The sequence below is a fragment of the Crinia signifera genome, chromosome 6, assembly GCF_055691185.1.
Source record: "Crinia signifera chromosome 6, ASM5569118v1, whole genome shotgun sequence".
In the NCBI taxonomy this organism is placed as follows: Eukaryota; Metazoa; Chordata; class Amphibia; order Anura; family Myobatrachidae; genus Crinia; species Crinia signifera.
This window is the reverse complement of record NC_139222.1, coordinates 218,041,177-218,061,419: the sequence shown is the minus strand read 5'-3', so window position 1 is coordinate 218,061,419 and position 20,243 is coordinate 218,041,177. Positions and strand designations below refer to the sequence as shown.

The 20,243-nt window shown below is 46.2% G+C and overlaps 12 non-coding genes across 12 annotated transcripts; all 12 read right to left on the bottom strand.

The window, feature by feature from the left end:
• Positions 1–1,591: 1,591 nt before the first annotated feature.
• Positions 1,592–1,782, bottom strand: LOC146012316 (U2 spliceosomal RNA). Its single transcript, XR_014445484.1, has one exon. It is a non-coding gene; the product is annotated as a U2 spliceosomal RNA (small nuclear RNA).
• A 1,374-nt stretch (positions 1,783–3,156) lies between these two features.
• LOC146012315 (U2 spliceosomal RNA) lies at positions 3,157–3,347 on the bottom strand. The gene has a single exon (XR_014445483.1). It is a non-coding gene; the product is annotated as a U2 spliceosomal RNA (small nuclear RNA).
• A 1,374-nt stretch (positions 3,348–4,721) lies between these two features.
• Positions 4,722–4,912, bottom strand: LOC146012314 (U2 spliceosomal RNA). Its single transcript, XR_014445482.1, has one exon. It is a non-coding gene; the product is annotated as a U2 spliceosomal RNA (small nuclear RNA).
• A 1,374-nt stretch (positions 4,913–6,286) lies between these two features.
• On the bottom strand, positions 6,287–6,477 carry LOC146012313 (U2 spliceosomal RNA). The gene has a single exon (XR_014445481.1). It is a non-coding gene; the product is annotated as a U2 spliceosomal RNA (small nuclear RNA).
• Positions 6,478–7,851: 1,374 nt separating this feature from the next.
• LOC146012312 (U2 spliceosomal RNA) lies at positions 7,852–8,042 on the bottom strand. Its single transcript, XR_014445480.1, has one exon. It is a non-coding gene; the product is annotated as a U2 spliceosomal RNA (small nuclear RNA).
• A 1,374-nt stretch (positions 8,043–9,416) lies between these two features.
• Positions 9,417–9,607, bottom strand: LOC146012566 (U2 spliceosomal RNA). The gene has a single exon (XR_014445726.1). It is a non-coding gene; the product is annotated as a U2 spliceosomal RNA (small nuclear RNA).
• A 1,374-nt stretch (positions 9,608–10,981) lies between these two features.
• On the bottom strand, positions 10,982–11,172 carry LOC146012311 (U2 spliceosomal RNA). The gene has a single exon (XR_014445479.1). It is a non-coding gene; the product is annotated as a U2 spliceosomal RNA (small nuclear RNA).
• Positions 11,173–12,546: 1,374 nt separating this feature from the next.
• LOC146012310 (U2 spliceosomal RNA) lies at positions 12,547–12,737 on the bottom strand. Its single transcript, XR_014445478.1, has one exon. It is a non-coding gene; the product is annotated as a U2 spliceosomal RNA (small nuclear RNA).
• A 1,373-nt stretch (positions 12,738–14,110) lies between these two features.
• LOC146012309 (U2 spliceosomal RNA) lies at positions 14,111–14,301 on the bottom strand. The gene has a single exon (XR_014445477.1). It is a non-coding gene; the product is annotated as a U2 spliceosomal RNA (small nuclear RNA).
• Positions 14,302–15,675: 1,374 nt separating this feature from the next.
• Positions 15,676–15,866, bottom strand: LOC146012307 (U2 spliceosomal RNA). Its single transcript, XR_014445475.1, has one exon. It is a non-coding gene; the product is annotated as a U2 spliceosomal RNA (small nuclear RNA).
• Positions 15,867–17,241: 1,375 nt separating this feature from the next.
• LOC146012306 (U2 spliceosomal RNA) lies at positions 17,242–17,432 on the bottom strand. Its single transcript, XR_014445474.1, has one exon. It is a non-coding gene; the product is annotated as a U2 spliceosomal RNA (small nuclear RNA).
• Positions 17,433–18,806: 1,374 nt separating this feature from the next.
• LOC146012305 (U2 spliceosomal RNA) lies at positions 18,807–18,997 on the bottom strand. The gene has a single exon (XR_014445473.1). It is a non-coding gene; the product is annotated as a U2 spliceosomal RNA (small nuclear RNA).
• Between the last annotated feature and the right edge of the window lie 1,246 nt (positions 18,998–20,243).

Sequence of the window (20,243 nt, the reverse complement as noted above, 5' to 3'; positions counted from 1 at the left end):
GCTCTTTGCTGCTGCATGCCTGTGTCCCTGACGAACTGCTGCTGAGTAAATCAATCAGCTAGCTGCTGCAGAGGAGAAGGAGGAATCTTGCACAATCAGGTGCAATGACGGCTTTCCTGTTTTGAGCCCATTCAGCAGCAGTAGTAGACAGTCAGATGGACAGGCATTCATGTGGCAGGACCCTTTGTGTGACATCACAATCTGCCCTCTATGACATCACAAGCTGCTCACTCGGAATCCGGCGGAACCTGACAGCCAGACAGTCACTTGGAACAGACAGGCAGACAGGACAGTCATGTGTAGGTGAGCTGGGTGGGCCAATGTTTTCTTTTATTGGCAGTTACCACCCAAATGATGGTCCGAAGAAGGTAAGTGATACTTTTTCTAAATCCCCCTCTCAATGATCATCAATTGTTGGGCTCGGCAAAAAAAAATGGAAGAGGAAAAAAAATTCCCAAAACAAAAGAGAGGAAAGAGGAAAAAAATTTCCCAAAACAAAAGAGAGAGAAAAGAGAGCGCAAAAAGAAAAGAAAAAAAATATAAGAGATCAAGAAAGAAAAAGCAAAAAAAAAACCAAGCCATTTCAAATGGAGAGGGAGGGGGGTCCAAAAATGCCATTGCTGTGATCCAGTTGATGTTTCCGTGGAAAGATCGTAGGTAAGTCACATAGGCCCTTATTCTGATTCGGTCGGTACGGCCCGCGTGCGGCCGTACCGCCGATGTTTGGACTCTGCACATGCGCAGAGGTCAATCTGCGCATGTGCAGCCCCCTTCGCCGCAGACGTATTTCGTCCGCCGCAAAGGGGGCGTATAGGGGCGTGAGAGGCTTCATGCCCTCATTTCCCTATGTGTACGCCCCGCGTTTCATGGGCGTTCCCATGCAAACGCGGGGCGTATGCATGGTAATGAGGGCATGACGCCCTCATTACCATGACATGGGGGCGGAAAGCTGACGTCGCCGGATGTCAGCTTTCAGCCCCCATACAAGCTACCACACGGACGATTGTCCGTGTGGTCTTAGCTTGCGGGAGCTGCCGCGGCGTGCGGGCCTGCCTTCGATGGTCGACGACCATCGAATGCAGGGGGCAGCTCCCACCATGGTGGAGGCGTAGCCTCCACCATTTTAATGCGGATCGCCAGCCGTCCGTGTACGGACGGCCGTGGCGATCCGTCTGGTGGGCGGCCCTTGGTTTGTGCGGTCGGAGCCCCGTGTGCGGCTCTGACCGCACCAACCAGAATAAGGGCCATAGTGTTTGCCTATTTTTTGGGAGGTCGCAGCGATTGATAAGTCATTTAATTTAGGCAGGCTTCCGGTCTTTTGGCTAGGCCGCATATGCTGATATCAAGTGTAGTGTCACGTAAAAATATTTAACTGCCTCGATTCCAGAAAGTACAATTCAAGGAGTCAAGAAATAGTCACAAAATGATACACTGGAGGCAGGATTTCAAAGTATTTATGCACAAGGGTTAAACCTTGAAGCAGCAAATGCATGCATTTCTAAATACAAAGTTAGTACAAAGGTGCACAAACAATTGATACTCCAAATTAAGTGCCAGGAATGGAAATAGTCTTTTTTTGGATAACAGATTAGGAAGGTGCACCGGTCCTGGAAGTACTGCAATACCAGGTCAATGCGTGGAGTGGACAGAGCAAGCTCTTCTTCCATCTCCCTGTTCTAAAAATCCATTTAATATATGGCCCCCAGATAGGGGGCGTATCAGATATTAAACTGATAAGAACAGATACTACACTTGATCTTAGCCAAAAGGCCGAGAAGCGATAACCCGAATGGGGTCCCAGCAAAGCGCGCGAACCGGAATTCGGCCACCAACACTGGTGCAGAAGAGATCAGCACCACGGACACATCTAACACACACACATCACTTCTATGTCGTTGCAGTCTGAAAGATACCTGGCTGTACGGCAGGTGTGAATAGGACTTGAAGTGCTGGACAGGGACCGGAGGACGAGTAGCCATCCAACTGATTTTGTGATTAGGTCGTCGGCGGGCGGGCAGGGTGCCTCAGCTGGGTAGGAGGCCAAATTTGCATGTGCTCCGCCCCGTCTGTTGACGTCGCGTCAACAGACACACACCCACTAGGCAGACGACCAACAGGCAAGCAGCAGCAGCCAGCTGTCTCCTCGCTCTTTGCTGCTGCATGCCTGTGTCCCTGACGAACTGCTGCTGAGTAAATCAATCAGCTAGCTGCTGCAGAGGAGAAGGAGGAATCTTGCACAATCAGGTGCAATGACGGCTTTCCTGTTTTGAGCCCATTCAGCAGCAGTAGTAGACAGTCAGATGGACAGGCATTCATGTGGCAGGACCCTTTGTGTGACATCACAATCTGCCCTCTATGACATCACAAGCTGCTCACTCGGAATCCGGCGGAACCTGACAGCCAGACAGTCACTTGGAACAGACAGGCAGACAGGACAGTCATGTGTAGGTGAGCTGGGTGGGCCAATGTTTTCTTTTATTGGCAGTTACCACCCAAATGATGGTCCGAAGAAGGTAAGTGATACTTTTTCTAAATCCCCCTCTCAATGATCATCAATTGTTGGGCTCGGCAAAAAAAAATGGAAGAGGAAAAAAAATTCCCAAAACAAAAGAGAGGAAAGAGGAAAAAAATTTCCCAAAACAAAAGAGAGAGAAAAGAGAGCGCAAAAAGAAAAGAAAAAAAATATAAGAGATCAAGAAAGAAAAAGCAAAAAAAAAACCAAGCCATTTCAAATGGAGAGGGAGGGGGGTCCAAAAATGCCATTGCTGTGATCCAGTTGATGTTTCCGTGGAAAGATCGTAGGTAAGTCACATAGTGTTTGCCTATTTTTTGGGAGGTCGCAGCGATTGATAAGTCATTTAATTTAGGCAGGCTTCCGGTCTTTTGGCTAGGCCGCATATGCTGATATCAAGTGTAGTGTCACGTAAAAATATTTAACTGCCTCGATTCCAGAAAGTACAATTCAAGGAGTCAAGAAATAGTCACAAAATGATACACTGGAGGCAGGATTTCAAAGTATTTATGCACAAGGGTTAAACCTTGAAGCAGCAAATGCATGCATTTCTAAATACAAAGTTAGTACAAAGGTGCACAAACAATTGATACTCCAAATTAAGTGCCAGGAATGGAAATAGTATTTTTTTGGATAACAGATTAGGAAGGTGCACCGGTCCTGGAAGTACTGCAATACCAGGTCAATGCGTGGAGTGGACAGAGCAAGCTCTTCTTCCATCTCCCTGTTCTAAAAATCCATTTAATATATGGCCCCCAGATAGGGGGCGTATCAGATATTAAACTGATAAGAACAGATACTACACTTGATCTTAGCCAAAAGGCCGAGAAGCGATAACCCGAATGGGGTCCCAGCAAAGCGCGCGAACCGGAATTCGGCCACCAACACTGGTGCAGAAGAGATCAGCACCACGGACACATCTAACACACACACATCACTTCTATGTCGTTGCAGTCTGAAAGATACCTGGCTGTACGGCAGGTGTGAATAGGACTTGAAGTGCTGGACAGGGACCGGAGGACGAGTAGCCATCCAACTGATTTTGTGATTAGGTCGTCGGCGGGCGGGCAGGGTGCCTCAGCTGGGTAGGAGGCCAAATTTGCATGTGCTCCGCCCCGTCTGTTGACGTCGCGTCAACAGACACACACCCACTAGGCAGACGACCAACAGGCAAGCAGCAGCAGCCAGCTGTCTCCTCGCTCTTTGCTGCTGCATGCCTGTGTCCCTGACGAACTGCTGCTGAGTAAATCAATCAGCTAGCTGCTGCAGAGGAGAAGGAGGAATCTTGCACAATCAGGTGCAATGACGGCTTTCCTGTTTTGAGCCCATTCAGCAGCAGTAGTAGACAGTCAGATGGACAGGCATTCATGTGGCAGGACCCTTTGTGTGACATCACAATCTGCCCTCTATGACATCACAAGCTGCTCACTCGGAATCCGGCGGAACCTGACAGCCAGACAGTCACTTGGAACAGACAGGCAGACAGGACAGTCATGTGTAGGTGAGCTGGGTGGGCCAATGTTTTCTTTTATTGTCAGTTACCACCCAAATGATGGTCCGAAGAAGGTAAGTGATACTTTTTCTAAATCCCCCTCTCAATGATCATCAATTGTTGGGCTCGGCAAAAAAAAATGGAAGAGGAAAAAAAATTCCCAAAACAAAAGAGAGGAAAGAGGAAAAAAAATTCCCAAAACAAAAGAGAGAGAAAAGAGAGCGCAAAAAGAAAAGAAAAAAAATATAAGAGATCAAGAAAGAAAAAGCAAAAAAAAAACCAAGCCATTTCAAATGGAGAGGGAGGGGGGTCCAAAAATGCCATTGCTGTGATCCAGTTGATGTTTCCGTGGAAAGATCGTAGGTAAGTCACATAGTGTTTGCCTATTTTTTGGGAGGTCGCAGCGATTGATAAGTCATTTAATTTAGGCAGGCTTCCGGTCTTTTGGCTAGGCCGCATATGCTGATATCAAGTGTAGTGTCACGTAAAAATATTTAACTGCCTCGATTCCAGAAAGTACAATTCAAGGAGTCAAGAAATAGTCACAAAATGATACACTGGAGGCAGGATTTCAAAGTATTTATGCACAAGGGTTAAACCTTGAAGCAGCAAATGCATGCATTTCTAAATACAAAGTTAGTACAAAGGTGCACAAACAATTGATACTCCAAATTAAGTGCCAGGAATGGAAATAGTCTTTTTTTGGATAACAGATTAGGAAGGTGCACCGGTCCTGGAAGTACTGCAATACCAGGTCAATGCGTGGAGTGGACAGAGCAAGCTCTTCTTCCATCTCCCTGTTCTAAAAATCCATTTAATATATGGCCCCCAGATAGGGGGCGTATCAGATATTAAACTGATAAGAACAGATACTACACTTGATCTTAGCCAAAAGGCCGAGAAGCGATAACCCGAATGGGGTCCCAGCAAAGCGCGCGAACCGGAATTCGGCCACCAACACTGGTGCAGAAGAGATCAGCACCACGGACACATCTAACACACACACATCACTTCTATGTCGTTGCAGTCTGAAAGATACCTGGCTGTACGGCAGGTGTGAATAGGACTTGAAGTGCTGGACAGGGACCGGAGGACGAGTAGCCATCCAACTGATTTTGTGATTAGGTCGTCGGCGGGCGGGCAGGGTGCCTCAGCTGGGTAGGAGGCCAAATTTGCATGTGCTCCGCCCCGTCTGTTGACGTCGCGTCAACAGACACACACCCACTAGGCAGACGACCAACAGGCAAGCAGCAGCAGCCAGCTGTCTCCTCGCTCTTTGCTGCTGCATGCCTGTGTCCCTGACGAACTGCTGCTGAGTAAATCAATCAGCTAGCTGCTGCAGAGGAGAAGGAGGAATCTTGCACAATCAGGTGCAATGACGGCTTTCCTGTTTTGAGCCCATTCAGCAGCAGTAGTAGACAGTCAGATGGACAGGCATTCATGTGGCAGGACCCTTTGTGTGACATCACAATCTGCCCTCTATGACATCACAAGCTGCTCACTCGGAATCCGGCGGAACCTGACAGCCAGACAGTCACTTGGAACAGACAGGCAGACAGGACAGTCATGTGTAGGTGAGCTGGGTGGGCCAATGTTTTCTTTTATTGGCAGTTACCACCCAAATGATGGTCCGAAGAAGGTAAGTGATACTTTTTCTAAATCCCCCTCTCAATGATCATCAATTGTTGGGCTCGGCAAAAAAAAATGGAAGAGGAAAAAAAATTCCCAAAACAAAAGAGAGGAAAGAGGAAAAAAATTTCCCAAAACAAAAGAGAGAGAAAAGAGAGCGCAAAAAGAAAAGAAAAAAAATATAAGAGATCAAGAAAGAAAAAGCAAAAAAAAAACCAAGCCATTTCAAATGGAGAGGGAGGGGGGTCCAAAAATGCCATTGCTGTGATCCAGTTGATGTTTCCGTGGAAAGATCGTAGGTAAGTCACATAGTGTTTGCCTATTTTTTGGGAGGTCGCAGCGATTGATAAGTCATTTAATTTAGGCAGGCTTCCGGTCTTTTGGCTAGGCCGCATATGCTGATATCAAGTGTAGTGTCACGTAAAAATATTTAACTGCCTCGATTCCAGAAAGTACAATTCAAGGAGTCAAGAAATAGTCACAAAATGATACACTGGAGGCAGGATTTCAAAGTATTTATGCACAAGGGTTAAACCTTGAAGCAGCAAATGCATGCATTTCTAAATACAAAGTTAGTACAAAGGTGCACAAACAATTGATACTCCAAATTAAGTGCCAGGAATGGAAATAGTCTTTTTTTGGATAACAGATTAGGAAGGTGCACCGGTCCTGGAAGTACTGCAATACCAGGTCAATGCGTGGAGTGGACAGAGCAAGCTCTTCTTCCATCTCCCTGTTCTAAAAATCCATTTAATATATGGCCCCCAGATAGGGGGCGTATCAGATATTAAACTGATAAGAACAGATACTACACTTGATCTTAGCCAAAAGGCCGAGAAGCGATAACCCGAATGGGGTCCCAGCAAAGCGCGCGAACCGGAATTCGGCCACCAACACTGGTGCAGAAGAGATCAGCACCACGGACACATCTAACACACACACATCACTTCTATGTCGTTGCAGTCTGAAAGATACCTGGCTGTACGGCAGGTGTGAATAGGACTTGAAGTGCTGGACAGGGACCGGAGGACGAGTAGCCATCCAACTGATTTTGTGATTAGGTCGTCGGCGGGCGGGCAGGGTGCCTCAGCTGGGTAGGAGGCCAAATTTGCATGTGCTCCGCCCCGTCTGTTGACGTCGCGTCAACAGACACACACCCACTAGGCAGACGACCAACAGGCAAGCAGCAGCAGCCAGCTGTCTCCTCGCTCTTTGCTGCTGCATGCCTGTGTCCCTGACGAACTGCTGCTGAGTAAATCAATCAGCTAGCTGCTGCAGAGGAGAAGGAGGAATCTTGCACAATCAGGTGCAATGACGGCTTTCCTGTTTTGAGCCCATTCAGCAGCAGTAGTAGACAGTCAGATGGACAGGCATTCATGTGGCAGGACCCTTTGTGTGACATCACAATCTGCCCTCTATGACATCACAAGCTGCTCACTCGGAATCCGGCGGAACCTGACAGCCAGACAGTCACTTGGAACAGACAGGCAGACAGGACAGTCATGTGTAGGTGAGCTGGGTGGGCCAATGTTTTCTTTTATTGGCAGTTACCACCCAAATGATGGTCCGAAGAAGGTAAGTGATACTTTTTCTAAATCCCCCTCTCAATGATCATCAATTGTTGGGCTCGGCAAAAAAAAATGGAAGAGGAAAAAAAATTCCCAAAACAAAAGAGAGGAAAGAGGAAAAAAATTTCCCAAAACAAAAGAGAGAGAAAAGAGAGCGCAAAAAGAAAAGAAAAAAAATATAAGAGATCAAGAAAGAAAAAGCAAAAAAAAAACCAAGCCATTTCAAATGGAGAGGGAGGGGGGTCCAAAAATGCCATTGCTGTGATCCAGTTGATGTTTCCGTGGAAAGATCGTAGGTAAGTCACATAGTGTTTGCCTATTTTTTGGGAGGTCGCAGCGATTGATAAGTCATTTAATTTAGGCAGGCTTCCGGTCTTTTGGCTAGGCCGCATATGCTGATATCAAGTGTAGTGTCACGTAAAAATATTTAACTGCCTCGATTCCAGAAAGTACAATTCAAGGAGTCAAGAAATAGTCACAAAATGATACACTGGAGGCAGGATTTCAAAGTATTTATGCACAAGGGTTAAACCTTGAAGCAGCAAATGCATGCATTTCTAAATACAAAGTTAGTACAAAGGTGCACAAACAATTGATACTCCAAATTAAGTGCCAGGAATGGAAATAGTATTTTTTTGGATAACAGATTAGGAAGGTGCACCGGTCCTGGAAGTACTGCAATACCAGGTCAATGCGTGGAGTGGACAGAGCAAGCTCTTCTTCCATCTCCCTGTTCTAAAAATCCATTTAATATATGGCCCCCAGATAGGGGGCGTATCAGATATTAAACTGATAAGAACAGATACTACACTTGATCTTAGCCAAAAGGCCGAGAAGCGATAACCCGAATGGGGTCCCAGCAAAGCGCGCGAACCGGAATTCGGCCACCAACACTGGTGGAGAAGAGATCAGCACCACGGACACATCTAACACACACACATCACTTCTATGTCGTTGCAGTCTGAAAGATACCTGGCTGTACGGCAGGTGTGAATAGGACTTGAAGTGCTGGACAGGGACCGGAGGACGAGTAGCCATCCAACTGATTTTGTGATTAGGTCGTCGGCGGGCGGGCAGGGTGCCTCAGCTGGGTAGGAGGCCAAATTTGCATGTGCTCCGCCCCGTCTGTTGACGTCGCGTCAACAGACACACACCCACTAGGCAGACGACCAACAGGCAAGCAGCAGCAGCCAGCTGTCTCCTCGCTCTTTGCTGCTGCATGCCTGTGTCCCTGACGAACTGCTGCTGAGTAAATCAATCAGCTAGCTGCTGCAGAGGAGAAGGAGGAATCTTGCACAATCAGGTGCAATGACGGCTTTCCTGTTTTGAGCCCATTCAGCAGCAGTAGTAGACAGTCAGATGGACAGGCATTCATGTGGCAGGACCCTTTGTGTGACATCACAATCTGCCCTCTATGACATCACAAGCTGCTCACTCGGAATCCGGCGGAACCTGACAGCCAGACAGTCACTTGGAACAGACAGGCAGACAGGACAGTCATGTGTAGGTGAGCTGGGTGGGCCAATGTTTTCTTTTATTGGCAGTTACCACCCAAATGATGGTCCGAAGAAGGTAAGTGATACTTTTTCTAAATCCCCCTCTCAATGATCATCAATTGTTGGGCTCGGCAAAAAAAAATGGAAGAGGAAAAAAAATTCCCAAAACAAAAGAGAGGAAAGAGGAAAAAAAATTCCCAAAACAAAAGAGAGAGAAAAGAGAGCGCAAAAAGAAAAGAAAAAAAATATAAGAGATCAAGAAAGAAAAAGCAAAAAAAAAACCAAGCCATTTCAAATGGAGAGGGAGGGGGGTCCAAAAATGCCATTGCTGTGATCCAGTTGATGTTTCCGTGGAAAGATCGTAGGTAAGTCACATAGTGTTTGCCTATTTTTTGGGAGGTCGCAGCGATTGATAAGTCATTTAATTTAGGCAGGCTTCCGGTCTTTTGGCTAGGCCGCATATGCTGATATCAAGTGTAGTGTCACGTAAAAATATTTAACTGCCTCGATTCCAGAAAGTACAATTCAAGGAGTCAAGAAATAGTCACAAAATGATACACTGGAGGCAGGATTTCAAAGTATTTATGCACAAGGGTTAAACCTTGAAGCAGCAAATGCATGCATTTCTAAATACAAAGTTAGTACAAAGGTGCACAAACAATTGATACTCCAAATTAAGTGCCAGGAATGGAAATAGTCTTTTTTTGGATAACAGATTAGGAAGGTGCACCGGTCCTGGAAGTACTGCAATACCAGGTCAATGCGTGGAGTGGACAGAGCAAGCTCTTCTTCTATCTCCCTGTTCTAAAAATCCATTTAATATATGGCCCCCAGATAGGGGGCGTATCAGATATTAAACTGATAAGAACAGATACTACACTTGATCTTAGCCAAAAGGCCGAGAAGCGATAACCCGAATGGGGTCCCAGCAAAGCGCGCGAACCGGAATTCGGCCACCAACACTGGTGCAGAAGAGATCAGCACCACGGACACATCTAACACACACACATCACTTCTATGTCGTTGCAGTCTGAAAGATACCTGGCTGTACGGCAGGTGTGAATAGGACTTGAAGTGCTGGACAGGGACCGGAGGACGAGTAGCCATCCAACTGATTTTGTGATTAGGTCGTCGGCGGGCGGGCAGGGTGCCTCAGCTGGGTAGGAGGCCAAATTTGCATGTGCTCCGCCCCGTCTGTTGACGTCGCGTCAACAGACACACACCCACTAGGCAGACGACCAACAGGCAAGCAGCAGCAGCCAGCTGTCTCCTCGCTCTTTGCTGCTGCATGCCTGTGTCCCTGACGAACTGCTGCTGAGTAAATCAATCAGCTAGCTGCTGCAGAGGAGAAGGAGGAATCTTGCACAATCAGGTGCAATGACGGCTTTCCTGTTTTGAGCCCATTCAGCAGCAGTAGTAGACAGTCAGATGGACAGGCATTCATGTGGCAGGACCCTTTGTGTGACATCACAATCTGCCCTCTATGACATCACAAGCTGCTCACTCGGAATCCGGCGGAACCTGACAGCCAGACAGTCACTTGGAACAGACAGGCAGACAGGACAGTCATGTGTAGGTGAGCTGGGTGGGCCAATGTTTTCTTTTATTGGCAGTTACCACCCAAATGATGGTCCGAAGAAGGTAAGTGATACTTTTTCTAAAACCCCCTCTCAATGATCATCAATTGTTGGGCTCGGCAAAAAAAAATGGAAGAGGAAAAAAAATTCCCAAAACAAAAGAGAGGAAAGAGGAAAAAAATTTCCCAAAACAAAAGAGAGAGAAAAGAGAGCGCAAAAAGAAAAGAAAAAAAATATAAGAGATCAAGAAAGAAAAAGCAAAAAAAAAACCAAGCCATTTCAAATGGAGAGGGAGGGGGGTCCAAAAATGCCATTGCTGTGATCCAGTTGATGTTTCCGTGGAAAGATCGTAGGTAAGTCACATAGTGTTTGCCTATTTTTTGGGAGGTCGCAGCGATTGATAAGTCATTTAATTTAGGCAGGCTTCCGGTCTTTTGGCTAGGCCGCATATGCTGATATCAAGTGTAGTGTCACGTAAAAATATTTAACTGCCTCGATTCCAGAAAGTACAATTCAAGGAGTCAAGAAATAGTCACAAAATGATACACTGGAGGCAGGATTTCAAAGTATTTATGCACAAGGGTTAAACCTTGAAGCAGCAAATGCATGCATTTCTAAATACAAAGTTAGTACAAAGGTGCACAAACAATTGATACTCCAAATTAAGTGCCAGGAATGGAAATAGTCTTTTTTTGGATAACAGATTAGGAAGGTGCACCGGTCCTGGAAGTACTGCAATACCAGGTCAATGCGTGGAGTGGACAGAGCAAGCTCTTCTTCCATCTCCCTGTTCTAAAAATCCATTTAATATATGGCCCCCAGATAGGGGGCGTATCAGATATTAAACTGATAAGAACAGATACTACACTTGATCTTAGCCAAAAGGCCGAGAAGCGATAACCCGAATGGGGTCCCAGCAAAGCGCGCGAACCGGAATTCGGCCACCAACACTGGTGCAGAAGAGATCAGCACCACGGACACATCTAACACACACACATCACTTCTATGTCGTTGCAGTCTGAAAGATACCTGGCTGTACGGCAGGTGTGAATAGGACTTGAAGTGCTGGACAGGGACCGGAGGACGAGTAGCCATCCAACTGATTTTGTGATTAGGTCGTCGGCGGGCGGGCAGGGTGCCTCAGCTGGGTAGGAGGCCAAATTTGCATGTGCTCCGCCCCGTCTGTTGACGTCGCGTCAACAGACACACACCCACTAGGCAGACGACCAACAGGCAAGCAGCAGCAGCCAGCTGTCTCCTCGCTCTTTGCTGCTGCATGCCTGTGTCCCTGACGAACTGCTGCTGAGTAAATCAATCAGCTAGCTGCTGCAGAGGAGAAGGAGGAATCTTGCACAATCAGGTGCAATGACGGCTTTCCTGTTTTGAGCCCATTCAGCAGCAGTAGTAGACAGTCAGATGGACAGGCATTCATGTGGCAGGACCCTTTGTGTGACATCACAATCTGCCCTCTATGACATCACAAGCTGCTCACTCGGAATCCGGCGGAACCTGACAGCCAGACAGTCACTTGGAACAGACAGGCAGACAGGACAGTCATGTGTAGGTGAGCTGGGTGGGCCAATGTTTTCTTTTATTGGCAGTTACCACCCAAATGATGGTCCGAAGAAGGTAAGTGATACTTTTTCTAAATCCCCCTCTCAATGATCATCAATTGTTGGGCTCGGCAAAAAAAAATGGAAGAGGAAAAAAAATTCCCAAAACAAAAGAGAGGAAAGAGGAAAAAAAATTCCCAAAACAAAAGAGAGAGAAAAGAGAGCGCAAAAAGAAAAGAAAAAAAATATAAGAGATCAAGAAAGAAAAAGCAAAAAAAAAACCAAGCCATTTCAAATGGAGAGGGAGGGGGGTCCAAAAATGCCATTGCTGTGATCCAGTTGATGTTTCCGTGGAAAGATCGTAGGTAAGTCACATAGTGTTTGCCTATTTTTTGGGAGGTCGCAGCGATTGATAAGTCATTTAATTTAGGCAGGCTTCCGGTCTTTTGGCTAGGCCGCATATGCTGATATCAAGTGTAGTGTCACGTAAAAATATTTAACTGCCTCGATTCCAGAAAGTACAATTCAAGGAGTCAAGAAATAGTCACAAAATGATACACTGGAGGCAGGATTTCAAAGTATTTATGCACAAGGGTTAAACCTTGAAGCAGCAAATGCATGCATTTCTAAATACAAAGTTAGTACAAAGGTGCACAAACAATTGATACTCCAAATTAAGTGCCAGGAATGGAAATAGTCTTTTTTTGGATAACAGATTAGGAAGGTGCACCGGTCCTGGAAGTACTGCAATACCAGGTCAATGCGTGGAGTGGACAGAGCAAGCTCTTCTTCCATCTCCCTGTTCTAAAAATCCATTTAATATATGGCCCCCAGATAGGGGGCGTATCAGATATTAAACTGATAAGAACAGATACTACACTTGATCTTAGCCAAAAGGCCGAGAAGCGATAACCCGAATGGGGTCCCAGCAAAGCGCGCGAACCGGAATTCGGCCACCAACACTGGTGCAGAAGAGATCAGCACCACGGACACATCTAACACACACACATCACTTCTATGTCGTTGCAGTCTGAAAGATACCTGGCTGTACGGCAGGTGTGAATAGGACTTGAAGTGCTGGACAGGGACCGGAGGACGAGTAGCCATCCAACTGATTTTGTGATTAGGTCGTCGGAGGGCGGGCAGGGTGCCTCAGCTGGGTAGGAGGCCAAATTTGCATGTGCTCCGCCCCGTCTGTTGACGTCGCGTCAACAGACACACCCACTAGGCAGACGACCAACAGGCAAGCAGCAGCAGCCAGCTGTCTCCTCGCTCTTTGCTGCTGCATGCCTGTGTCCCTGACGAACTGCTGCTGAGTAAATCAATCAGCTAGCTGCTGCAGAGGAGAAGGAGGAATCTTGCACAATCAGGTGCAATGACGGCTTTCCTGTTTTGAGCCCATTCAGCAGCAGTAGTAGACAGTCAGATGGACAGGCATTCATGTGGCAGGACCCTTTGTGTGACATCACAATCTGCCCTCTATGACATCACAAGCTGCTCACTCGGAATCCGGCGGAACCTGACAGCCAGACAGTCACTTGGAACAGACAGGCAGACAGGACAGTCATGTGTAGGTGAGCTGGGTGGGCCAATGTTTTCTTTTATTGGCAGTTACCACCCAAATGATGGTCCGAAGAAGGTAAGTGATACTTTTTCTAAATCCCCCTCTCAATGATCATCAATTGTTGGGCTCGGCAAAAAAAAATGGAAGAGGAAAAAAAATTCCCAAAACAAAAGAGAGGAAAGAGAAAAAAAAATTCCCAAAACAAAAGAGAGAGAAAAGAGAGCGCAAAAAGAAAAGAAAAAAAATATAAGAGATCAAGAAAGAAAAAGCAAAAAAAAAAACCAAGCCATTTCAAATGGAGAGGGAGGGGGGTCCAAAAATGCCATTGCTGTGATCCAGTTGATGTTTCCGTGGAAAGATCGTAGGTAAGTCACATAGTGTTTGCCTATTTTTTGGGAGGTCGCAGCGATTGATAAGTCATTTAATTTAGGCAGGCTTCCGGTCTTTTGGCTAGGCCGCATATGCTGATATCAAGTGTAGTGTCACGTAAAAATATTTAACTGCCTCGATTCCAGAAAGTACAATTCAAGGAGTCAAGAAATAGTCACAAAATGATACACTGGAGGCAGGATTTCAAAGTATTTATGCACAAGGGTTAAACCTTGAAGCAGCAAATGCATGCATTTCTAAATACAAAGTTAGTACAAAGGTGCACAAACAATTGATACTCCAAATTAAGTGCCAGGAATGGAAATAGTCTTTTTTTGGATAACAGATTAGGAAGGTGCACCGGTCCTGGAAGTACTGCAATACCAGGTCAATGCGTGGAGTGGACAGAGCAAGCTCTTCTTCCATCTCCCTGTTCTAAAAATCCATTTAATATATGGCCCCCAGATAGGGGGCGTATCAGATATTAAACTGATAAGAACAGATACTACACTTGATCTTAGCCAAAAGGCCGAGAAGCGATAACCCGAATGGGGTCCCAGCAAAGCGCGCGAACCGGAATTCGGCCACCAACACTGGTGCAGAAGAGATCAGCACCACGGACACATCTAACACACACACATCACTTCTATGTCGTTGCAGTCTGAAAGATACCTGGCTGTACGGCAGGTGTGAATAGGACTTGAAGTGCTGGACAGGGACCGGAGGACGAGTAGCCATCCAACTGATTTTGTGATTAGGTCGTCGGCGGGCGGGCAGGGTGCCTCAGCTGGGTAGGAGGCCAAATTTGCATGTGCTCCGCCCCGTCTGTTGACGTCGCGTCAACAGACACACACCCACTAGGCAGACGACCAACAGGCAAGCAGCAGCAGCCAGCTGTCTCCTCGCTCTTTGCTGCTGCATGCCTGTGTCCCTGACGAACTGCTGCTGAGTAAATCAATCAGCTAGCTGCTGCAGAGGAGAAGGAGGAATCTTGCACAATCAGGTGCAATGACGGCTTTCCTGTTTTGAGCCCATTCAGCAGCAGTAGTAGACAGTCAGATGGACAGGCATTCATGTGGCAGGACCCTTTGTGTGACAACCCAATCTGCCCTCTATGACATCACAAGCTGCTCACTCGGAATCCGGCGGAACCTGACAGCCAGACAGTCACTTGGAACAGACAGGCAGACAGGACAGTCATGTGTAGGTGAGCTGGGTGGGCCAATGTTTTCTTTTATTGGCAGTTACCACCCAAATGATGGTCCGAAGAAGGTAAGTGATACTTTTTCTAAATCCCCCTCTCAATGATCATCAATTGTTGGGCTCGGCAAAAAAAAATGGAAGAGGAAAAAAAATTCCCAAAACAAAAGAGAGGAAAGAGGAAAAAAATTTCCCAAAACAAAAGAGAGAGAAAAGAGAGCGCAAAAAGAAAAGAAAAAAAATATAAGAGATCAAGAAAGAAAAAGCAAAAAAAAAACCAAGCCATTTCAAATGGAGAGGGAGGGGGGTCCAAAAATGCCATTGCTGTGATCCAGTTGATGTTTCCGTGGAAAGATCGTAGGTAAGTCACATAGTGTTTGCCTATTTTTTGGGAGGTCGCAGCGATTGATAAGTCATTTAATTTAGGCAGGCTTCCGGTCTTTTGGCTAGGCCGCATATGCTGATATCAAGTGTAGTGTCACGTAAAAATATTTAACTGCCTCGATTCCAGAAAGTACAATTCAAGGAGTCAAGAAATAGTCACAAAATGATACACTGGAGGCAGGATTTCAAAGTATTTATGCACAAGGGTTAAACCTTGAAGCAGCAAATGCATGCATTTCTAAATACAAAGTTAGTACAAAGGTGCACAAACAATTGATACTCCAAATTAAGTGCCAGGAATGGAAATAGTCTTTTTTTGGATAACAGATTAGGAAGGTGCACCGGTCCTGGAAGTACTGCAATACCAGGTCAATGCGTGGAGTGGACAGAGCAAGCTCTTCTTCCATCTCCCTGTTCTAAAAATCCATTTAATATATGGCCCCCAGATAGGGGGCGTATCAGATATTAAACTGATAAGAACAGATACTACACTTGATCTTAGCCAAAAGGCCGAGAAGCGATAACCCGAATGGGGTCCCAGCAAAGCGCGCGAACCGGAATTCGGCCACCAACACTGGTGCAGAAGAGATCAGCACCACGGACACATCTAACACACACACAAAACTTCTATGTCGTTGCAGTCTGAAAGATACCTGGCTGTACGGCAGGTGTGAATAGGACTTGAAGTGCTGGACAGGGACCGGAGGACGAGTAGCCATCCAACTGATTTTGTGATTAGGTCGTCGGCGGGCGGGCAGGGTGCCTCAGCTGGGTAGGAGGCCAAATTTGCATGTGCTCCGCCCCGTCTGTTGACGTCGCGTCAACAGACACACACCCACTAGGCAGACGACCAACAGGCAAGCAGCAGCAGCCAGCTGTCTCCTCGCTCTTTGCTGCTGCATGCCTGTGTCCCTGACGAACTGCTGCTGAGTAAATCAATCAGCTAGCTGCTGCAGAGGAGAAGGAGGAATCTTGCACAATCAGGTGCAATGACGGCTTTCCTGTTTTGAGCCCATTCAGCAGCAGTAGTAGACAGTCAGATGGACAGGCATTCATGTGGCAGGACCCTTTGTGCGACATCACAATCTGCCCTCTATGACATCACAAGCTGCTCACTCGGAATCCGGCGGAACCTGACAGCCAGACAGTCACTTGGAACAGACAGGCAGACAGGACAGTCATGTGTAGGTGAGCTGGGTGGGCCAATGTTTTCTTTTATTGGCAGTTACCACCCAAATGATGGTCCGAAGAAGGTAAGTGATACTTTTTCTAAATCCCCCTCTCAATGATCATCAATTGTTGGGCTCGGCAAAAAAAAAATGGAAGAGGAAAAAAAATTCCCAAAACAAAAGAGAGGAAAGAGGAAAAAAATTTCCCAAAACAAAAGAGAGAGAAAAGAGAGCGCAAAAAGAAAAGAAAAAAAATATAAGAGATCAAGAAAGAAAAAGCAAAAAAAAAACCAAGCCATTTCAAATGGAGAGGGAGGGGGGTCCAAAAATGCCATTGCTGTGATCCAGTTGATGTTTCCGTGGAAAGATCGTAGGTAAGTCACATAGTGTTTGCCTATTTTTTGGGAGGTCGCAGCGATTGATAAGTCATTTAATTTAGGCAGGCTTCCGGTCTTTTGGCTAGGCCGCATATGCTGATATCAAGTGTAGTGTCACGTAAAAATATTTAACTGCCTCGATTCCAGAAAGTACAATTCAAGGAGTCAAGAAATAGTCACAAAATGATACACTGGAGGCAGGATTTCAAAGTATTTATGCACAAGGGTTAAACCTTGAAGCAGCAAATGCATGCATTTCTAAATACAAAGTTAGTACAAAGGTGCACAAACAATTGATACTCCAAATTAAGTGCCAGGAATGGAAATAGTCTTTTTTTGGATAACAGATTAGGAAGGTGCACCGGTCCTGGAAGTACTGCAATACCAGGTCAATGCGTGGAGTGGACAGAGCAAGCTCTTCTTCCATCTCCCTGTTCTAAAAATCCATTTAATATATGGCCCCCAGATAGGGGGCGTATCAGATATTAAACTGATAAGAACAGATACTACACTTGATCTTAGCCAAAAGGCCGAGAAGCGATAACCCGAATGGGGTCCCAGCAAAGCGCGCGAACCGGAATTCGGCCACCAACACTGGTGCAGAAGAGATCAGCACCACGGACACATCTAACACACACACAAAACTTCTATGTCGTTGCAGTCTGAAAGATACCTGGCTGTACGGCAGGTGTGAATAGGACTTGAAGTGCTGGACAGGGACCGGAGGACGAGTAGCCATCCAACTGATTTTGTGATTAGGTCGTCGGCGGGCGGGCAGGGTGCCTCAGCTGGGTAGGAGGCCAAATTTGCATGTGCTCCGCCCCGTCTGTTGACGTCGCGTCAACAGACACACACCCACTAGGCAGACGACCAACAGGCAAGCAGCAGCAGCCAGCTGTCTCCTCGCTCTTTGCTGCTGCATGCCTGTGTCCCTGACGAACTGCTGCTGAGTAAATCAATCAGCTAGCTGCTGCAGAGGAGAAGGAGGAATCTTGCACAATCAGGTGCAATGACGGCTTTCCTGTTTTGAGCCCATTCAGCAGCAGTAGTAGACAGTCAGATGGACAGGCATTCATGTGGCAGGACCCTTTGTGTGACATCACAATCTGCCCTCTATGACATCACAAGCTGCTCACTCGGAATCCGGCGGAACCTGACAGCCAGACAGTCACTTGGAACAGACAGGCAGACAGGACAGTCATGTGTAGGTGAGCTGGGTGGGCCAATGTTTTCTTTTATTGGCAGTTACCACCCAAATGATGGTCCGAAGAAGGTAAGTGATACTTTTTCTAAATCCCCCTCTCAATGATCATCAATTGTTGGGCTCGGCAAAAAAAAATGGAAGAGGAAAAAAAATTCCCAAAACAAAAGAGAGGAAAGAGGAAAAAAAATTCCCAAAACAAAAGAGAGAGAAAAGAGAGCGCAAAAAGAAAAGAAAAAATATATAAGAGATCAAGAAAGAAAAAGCAAAAAAAAAAACAAGCCATTTCAAATGGAGAGGGAGGGGGGTCCAAAAATGCCATTGCTGTGAACCAGTTGATGTTTCCGTGGAAAGATCGTAGGTAAGTCACATAGTGTTTGCCTATTTTTTGGGAGGTCGCAGCGATTGATAAGTCATTTAATTTAGGCAGGCTTCCGGTCTTTTGGCTAGGCCGCATATGCTGATATCAAGTGTAGTGTCACGTAAAAATATTTAACTGCCTCGATTCCAGAAAGTACAATTCAAGGAGTCAAGAAATAGTCACAAAATGATACACTGGAGGCAGGATTTCAAAGTATTTATGCACAAGGGTTAAACCTTGAAGCAGCAAATGCATGCATTTCTAAATACAAAGTTAGTACAAAGGTGCACAAACAATTGATACTCCAAATTAAGTGCCAGGAATGGAAATAGTCTTTTTTTGGATAACAGATTAGGAAGGTGCACCGGTCCTGGAAGTACTGCAATACCAGGTCAATGCGTGGAGTGGACAGAGCAAGCTCTTCTTCCATCTCCCTGTTCTAAAAATCCATTTAATATATGGCCCCCAGATAGGGGGCGTATCAGATATTAAACTGATAAGAACAGATACTACACTTGATCTTAGCCAAAAGGCCGAGAAGCGATAACCCGAATGGGGTCCCAGCAAAGCGCGCGAACCGGAATTCGGCCACCAACACTGGTGCAGAAGAGATGAGCACCACGGACACATCTAACACACACACATCACTTCTATGTCGTTGCAGTCTGAAAGATACCTGGCTGTACGGCAGGTGTGAATAGGACTTGAAGTGCTGGACAGGGACCGGAGGACGAGTAGCCATCCAACTGATTTTGTGATTAGGTCGTCGGCGGGCGGGCAGGGTGCCTCAGCTGGGTAGGAGGCCAAATTTGCATGTGCTCCGCCCCGTCTGTTGACGTCGCGTCAACAGACACACACCCACTAGGCAGACGACCAACAGGCAAGCAGCAGCAGCCAGCTGTCTCCTCGCTCTTTGCTGCTGCATGCCTGTGTCCCTGACAAACTGCTGCTGAGTAAATCAATCAGCTAGCTGCTGCAGAGGAGAAGGAGGAATCTTGCACAATCAGGTGCAATGACGGCTTTCCTGTTTTGAGCCCATTCAGCAGCAGTAGTAGACAGTCAGATGGACAGGCATTCATGTGGCAGGACCCTTTGTGTGACATCACAATCTGCCCTCTATGACATCACAAGCTGCTCACTCGGAATCCGGCGGAACCTGACAGCCAGACAGTCACTTGGAACAGACAGGCAGACAGGACAGTCATGTGTAGGTGAGCTGGGTGGGCCAATGTTTTCTTTTATTGGCAGTTACCACCCAAATGATGGTCCGAAGAAGGTAAGTGATACTTTTTCTAAATCCCCCTCTCAATGATCATCAATTGTTGGGCTCGGCAAAAAAAAATGGAAGAGGAAAAAAAATTCCCAAAACAAAAGAGAGGAAAGAGGAAAAAAATTTCCCAAAACAAAAGAGAGAGAAAAGAGAGCGCAAAAAGAAAAGAAAAAAAATATAAGAGATCAAGAAAGAAAAAGCAAAAAAAAACCCAAGCCATTTCAAATGGAGAGGGAGGGGGGTCCAAAAATGCCATTGCTGTGATCCAGTTGATGTTTCCGAGGAAAGATCGTAGGTAAGTCACATAGTGTTTGCCTATTTTTTGGGAGGTCGCAGCGATTGATAAGTCATTTAATTTAGGCAGGCTTCCGGTCTTTTGGCTAGGCCGCATATGCTGATATCAAGTGTAGTATCACGTAAAAATATTTAACTGCCTCGATTCCAGAAAGTACAATTCAAGGAGTCAAGAAATAGTCACAAAATGATACACTGGAGGCAGGATTTCAAAGTATTTATGCACA